The sequence below is a fragment of the Cyprinus carpio genome, chromosome B18 (genome assembly GCF_018340385.1).
Source record: "Cyprinus carpio isolate SPL01 chromosome B18, ASM1834038v1, whole genome shotgun sequence".
Lineage (NCBI taxonomy): Eukaryota > Metazoa > Chordata > Actinopteri > Cypriniformes > Cyprinidae > Cyprinus > Cyprinus carpio.
The window spans coordinates 2,829,681-2,836,859 of NC_056614.1; positions in this window are offsets into that span (position 1 = coordinate 2,829,681).

Consider the following 7,179-nt stretch of genomic DNA (forward strand, 5'->3'; position numbering starts at 1 on the left):
TGAAATCTATAAATGTGTGCGTTTAGAGGCCCACGTACAATCCTCCATCCATATGGCTGAAATCCAGAGCGAGGGAGCCAAGGTGTGGGATGTGTACCACTTCACCGGAGAGCCTTAAATTACAGTATTATGGTCTTGGTGAGAGCAGGACTGTAAAAGGAAGAGCACCAGCAGAATTTCTTCTGTCGCTAAAGGCATCTTAAGGAACTTGCACAATACTGCAGGAAATGAAGCTAAAAAGCAAAGTTAAGCTATATCATGACTAAAAGTCATCCTAGCCATCCTTTGATTTTTATTTATTTTGTATTTTATTTTATTTTCTCCCTCAGGGTCATTGCTTGTCATCTCCTCAAATGGCACATTCACTGGCAACCAAAACATCTGATGCATATTGTGCACAGAACTAGAGTGCACCTTCTAGATCTTTCAAGCTCTAATCTGATTGGCTGGCTTTAAACAACCTCCAGGATCAGATCGCTAAGGGGAAAAATAAATGTCTGCAATGCAATGGGCAATTTGTAGGATGAAAAAAAAAAAATACATTCACTGGATTTGCAAAAGTTGTCAAGGTTTGTGGCTTAAAATCTTCTGAAAATAAGCACATTAAGTTTACCATTGGCTTATATATATATATATATATATATATATATATATATATATATATATATATATACAGTGGTGTGAAGAAAGTGTTGGTCCCCTTCCTGATATCTTTTTTTTTTTTTTTTTTTTTTTTGGATGTTTGTCACACTTTAATGTTTCAGATCATCAAACAACGTTAAATATTAGTAAAAGATAACACAAGTGAACACAACATGCAGTTTTTAAATGAAGGTTTTTATTATTAAGGGAAAACAAAATCCAGAACTACATGGTCCTGTGTGAATAAGTGTTTGCCCCCTAAACCTAATAACTGGTTGGGCCACCCTTAGCAGCAGCAGCTGCAATCAAGCGTTTGCGATAACTTGAAATGAGTCTGTTACAGCGCTGTGGAGGAATTTTGGTCCACTCATCTATGCAGAATTGTTGTAATTCAGCCACATTGGAGGGTTTGAGCATGAACCGCCTTTTTAAGGTCATGCCACAGCATCTCAATAGGATTCAGGTCAGGACTTTGACTAGGCCACTCCAAAGTCTTCTTCAGCCATTCAGAGGTGGACTTGCTGGTGTGTTTTGGATCATTGTCCTGCTGCAGAACCCAAGTTCGCTTCAGCTTGAGGTCACAAACAGATGGCCGGACATTCTCCTTCAGGATTTTTTGGTCGGCCTGCCACTCCTGGGAAGGTTCTCCACTGTTCCATGTTTTTGTCATTTGTGAATAATGGCTCTCGCTGTGGTTCGCTGGAGTCCCAAAGCTTTAGAAATGGCTTTATAACCTTTTCCAGACTGATAGAACTCAATTACTTTCTTTCTCATTTGTTTCTGAATTTCTTTGGATCTCGGCGTGATGTCTAGCTTTTGAGGATCTTTTGGTCTGCTTCACTTTGTCAGGCAGGTCCTATTTAAGGGATTTCTTGATTGTGAACAGGTGTGGCAGTAATCAGATCTGGGTGTGGCTAGAGAAATTGAACACAGGTGTGATAAACCACAGTTTTAACAGGGGGGCAAACACTTCTTCACACAGGGCCATGCAGTTTTGGATTTTGTTTTCCCTTAATAATAAAAACCTTCATTTAAAAAACTGCATGTTGTGTTTACTTGTGTTATCTTTGACTAATTTTTAAATTTGTTTGATGATCTGAAACATTAAAGTGTGACAAACATGCAAAAAAAAAAAAAAAAAAAATCAGGAAGGGGGCCAAAACTTTTTCACACCACTATATATAAATAAATTTGTTCAAATCTAGTTTACTTGGGTGCCTGTATGAACTGATTGTTTTTGATCAAAAAATTTAATATATTTATTCACATTTCTATCTGATTTCTCAGTTGATTTATTTATTTCATAAATTATTTCTCAGATGCTTACTGGGTGTCACGGTTGAGCCCCAGAAAACTTTGGAGGAAACTTTCTGGAGCAGGATAAAACTGGTAACTTATTCCCTCTATCTGACAAGAAGGCGAAGTGTCGCCATTTGTGAGGAGCTGCCATGGAGAAGAGACAGCAAGTCACATGCATAATCACACACAGTCTGTGGGAAATGGCAGTTTGCCGTCAGTGATACTGGTGAGGAGACAGAGGGCACCTCCATCTGGGGTCTGAAATCACTTTTATTTGTACATCCATTGACCAGTCAGCTAAGCCACGAGTGTGTTATTGTACAGAGAGAAGCCCATTTATACTTCTGAGGTCCACCTGTTCCTCTACAATCAAGCAGTCTCGACAGAAGCAGCAGACTGGAGCCCCATTTCACAGAGAACATTCTCATTAATATCAATATCACCTTGTCAAGTCACATAACCACTGAGGTTACACTGTGGCAGAAACACTGACTCTACATTAACCCACTTATTTCACAGCAACCTACCGAATAAAACACGGATGTGAAAAAAAGCTAAGCTATCAGGCTAATTGGGTAACTGTAGGCTACGTGAGCCAACCAAAACAGGCATTAATGGTCAATATAATGAAGTTTAAATGACATATGATTTTGTAGGAATAGTAATCAGGTGCTAACTCCTCTCTTGTGGCTTCATAGCATAGTAATATGTCCATCAGATTCACAATCTTTCCAGAAGTAGTAGGTCTTGCATGTATTTTGCCTATTATTTTATGAATGCTATGAAATTCCAGCGTAAAGCATCAGTTTAAAGTTGAAAGAGAGCGAGGTAAGATGGAAGCAAATCATTTAAAAGATTAGTTCACTCAAAAATGAAAATAGGGGTGTGATGTACTGAACCTCGAGGCATCCTAGGTGTATATCACTTTCTTCTTTCAGACGAATCCAGTCGGAGTTATATAAAAAAATGTCCTGACCCCTCCAAGCTTTACAATGGAGGTAGGTGGGTGCTTTTTGTCAACAGTCCAGAAGACGGGTAATAAAGTGCGCACATCCATAGTAAAACGTGCCTCACATGGCTCTGGGGGGTGAATAAAGGTCTCCTGTAGTGCATCCACGCGTTGTTTTTGTAAGAAAGATATCCATAACTTTAATGTAATAAACACTTTTTTCTCACTTCCGCTGACTGTAGTACGAGGAAGCTGTTCCGATGGTCTCCGATGCTAGTCTCGCGAGTTTGTTTAAAGGAGTAAAGGAAGCGGAAGTGAAAAAAAGTGTTTATTACGTTTCAAATATGGGTATTTTTCTTACAAAAACACATGGATTCGCTACAGGAGGCCTTTATTACACCCCCCCCCACCAGAGAGAGAGAGAGAGAGGAAAGTTGTGTGTGTGAATTACCTGCATCTGTATCTCTCTCTACAAACAATGAAGGCTGAGTTTAGTTGCTTCAAAAATAGCGATTTTACCCCCCTTTTTGCGAATTCACGAGGCAGACAAGTTTCTGAGCTCCAGAATGTTTCTGCGTACTCAGCGCGAAAAATGGTTCAAAAACTATATGTATGATAATCAAATATAGATTTTATTTTCTGAACATTTAAAAAATGCTTGTGTACTGTATAAATACAGCATGCATTTGAAAAAGGGGGGGGGGGGGGGGGGGGGGGGTACTGGCACAGTGGTTAAGCAGAAAAAATAAAAATGGCACTTCATGCCCAAAAGGTAGCCGACCCCTGGCCTATATCATCAATTAACAACCGCAAGCTCACAACAGGCCTGTCTTTAAGTGGTTATAGGGTATTGTAAAAAAAAAAAAAAAAACTTTCCTATGGAGACTTTTCAGCTGACGGTTGCACTTAGGCTACACATATCTTTGACCAATCAGAAGCAAGTATTCCAGAAAGCCATATAAGTAGGCTCCTTATGACAAACACCTACACCTAGGACAGAAGCATTTCAATCGCTTCTCCTCATTAACATGATGTCTGGGAAAATATTTAGCATGACATCTCTCATTCAGTGTCTGTAGGACAGATTACTTTATTCCGTCCTCCTTGCCTCGGTGCAGGAGACGCAGCAGGCGGGCGAGAGGAGCGAGGAGCGGGGCCGGTGGCGCTCAGCTCTGTCTCAGAGCAGCAAGCACAGTAATTGAAAAGTGCAGAAAATAATTCCTTTCAATCAGAATGTGAAGGCTGCAGCTCATTGTACCTCTGCGGCACATATCCAATAAGAGACGCAGGAATCACTAAACAAAACACAACTTGTTTCGCAGCAGATAACCGCCAGGGCCTGTCGCGTCTGACACGGCTCTGTGCAGAAATGTTTTCTTAAGCATTTCTTTCTTCCTCCTGTCCGTTTCCTTTACCTTTTTGTTCACTCTCATTCTGTCTTTTATCGTGAAAGCATGCCGTAAAAGAGGCACTTGGGTTGAATAAACTTAGTTGTTTTTTTTTTTCTACAAACGCAACACTTCTTTCATCCTAAAACCAAGACAAACAAATTCATCTTTGCTGCTGAAAGCATTAAGCAGCAGCTTTAAACGCTTATAAATCCCACAATGCCAATGTACACGCAGTACTTTGGAGTCTTATGCTAATTAATATCCGCAGTGATTTCATGCGGAAATGAGGTATTTGTTTGTTAAGTGCTCGGCATTGATGAACCATTCAGGAGTGTGACAAGAAAAATGACGAATCTTTGAATAAATAACCTTCGAAAATCCTCGCAGATGACTGATACATCTTGTTAGTTTTACGAATATCTCTTCCTCGGTCTTCTCATTCTCTTCTATCTGATTCTCATCCCCCGGTGAACCAGTGATGAATACATAAGCTGTCAGAAGACTAAATAAGGACCTGATGCAACCCAGACCAGGCGCGCTCACGTGCTTCTAGCGTCATCTGTCGGCGACTAAAGGAATTGTGCTGCTGTCTTGGGGCACATTGCAGAGATGTGTGATCTGGGCTGCATCCGAAAACTTAGGCAGCTGACTAGCTGCCTCACTGCAGTATCAGACAATGACTTTGCAGGCAGCGTTTTTGCACGAAGGCACCTCATAAAATGAGGAGAGACTTTGGACAGACTTCTGAGGCAGAGTAAGATTTAATTATCTACAGCAAAATATAGAGAGTTTTGGTGACAACTAAGTGCATATTTCATTACTGCAATATTAATTTCTCACTAGAAATTAGTGGAAAACGTTGATCAAAAATGTACATTTACACACAAACTGACCACCGACCACTTTCACTTTTCAACTTTCAGACGCCATCTTTAATTTTTGGCTTACCTGTCACAGAATTAAATGCACAGGATTGTGGGATTTCAAAGGCAGCGAAGGATACATCTATGCTGCCTTCAAAAATCGGTCACATGGAGGCATCTCAGGAGACCGGAACTGAAGCTAACACTGAATTCGGACGTGCCTTGATGCCTTCCTACCTTGGAATGCGTCCTCCGAAGGCAGCATTTTTCATTTTTTGGATGCAGCTTTGGTTTGTAATTGCACTGCCTCATAGGGATCAGCTGTGTTTCTGTATTTGATGTTGCTATTCTTTTTCATTTAAATAAATTTGCAGCAATTAATGAAACGCCTAAACTAAACAAACCGGTAAATAGCGCCCATTTGTTCACCGAGACGAGTTAATAAAGCAAGCATATGCTAACACAGGATAAACAATCACTCATCTCACTAATGCACTAATACAAGCATGTAACGCTCAATACTAGAAGCTAGGTGATTCTTTTTGCAAAAAAAAAAAAAAAAAACTGACACTTCATGATTTCCCATATTCCTTACCTTAATGTAAACACTGCCAGTATTCTCTCTTCTGTACTGGCCATGATTTTCATCTGTTCCATTAAGAGATCAATAACATGTTTTTTTTTTTTTGTTTTTTTTTTTACTTACAAAAGCAGGATCTTTGCCATCAAATCAGCAGTTAAAGTCTGAAAGCTATGGAAGAGAGATGACGGAAAATCTGAAACCATTAATGAGCTTCATCGTGTGTCTTTGTATGTCACCAAATGTTGGAGAAAATGTCCATAAAATGACAGTAAATGTTGCAAATTTTTAGATAAACTATTCCTTTAACTTTCACGTAAAGCCCCGCTAGTTTAAAACAGCCTATCTTCCTGGGAAATTTGTAAAGAAATCCTTGATGGGAGTGAGGGTTCTTATTGGCAATGCTTTGTATTTGTCATAACCACAGAATAACATCTCCAGAAAAACACAGAAGTGGAGACAAACTCATTATATTCTCGCTGTAGTACTTCAGTGTCACCCTGCTAGACGCTTCAGTGAAATCTCACTGAACTCAACAACGCTTCCAACTTCAGCTTCTGTCTGTGCTGAAGTCAAATCTGCCATGATTCTCCAAAAGATCAGTCAGGCTGTTCCTGTTCAACAAACCTGTAATATGCTTCTCATCTCCTCATATACCGAACACAAGACAGAACGGCTGAGGATGGAGTTGGTTAAACTTGGTTAGTGTTGCAGGAACAACCAGGCTTCACAAGTTGAAATCTCTGACAAATCTCTGCAACCCCCAGTTTAATTTAGCTTATTTCTTCCAGAACAAATTTAGGTGGTAAGTTGAATATAATGTGCAAGAGGTTACACATGTGTTACATCATGAAGTAAAAATAGATTTTACAGACGTTTCCTTCATTTTATCATAACGGAAGGGAAAGACAGAGTTTGGTAGTGACATCAGAAATAATAATGGTAGGTTGTTCTAAAAAAAAGTGTCTTTGTTCTCATGACACAAACAGAAAAGTTTGTAAAATTTTGTCCCTACAATACCTTAATTGCATTTATGCTCTCGGGTTTAAATGAATGCATTGAAGCAAGGAAATATAAACATATTAGTCTATAATAGTGTATTTGCTAGTGCAGGCGGTGTACATTTCTAATTAAGCTACTCAGGTGCAAATGCAGCACATCTGTTGATAGTAATTATATGTGTTCACTGAACAGTGCACAGATGAGATTACTGCCGTATTATGTGATACACTAATGATCACGTCTTCATGACCAAATTCATTTGCTTCTCACTGGTGTACGAGCTTTATTCCTCCAAGAAACCTTCTTTGTGCTTTGCGGTGGATGCTCTACTCTCGAAATAATTTTCAGCAGTTGAAGCAAGAAAAATAGGCTAGCAGACGTCCTTAACATAAGTTTCAAAGTCATGACTTTTATTTCACTCTTATATTTGTGAATAATGTGGTTTTGTTTTTC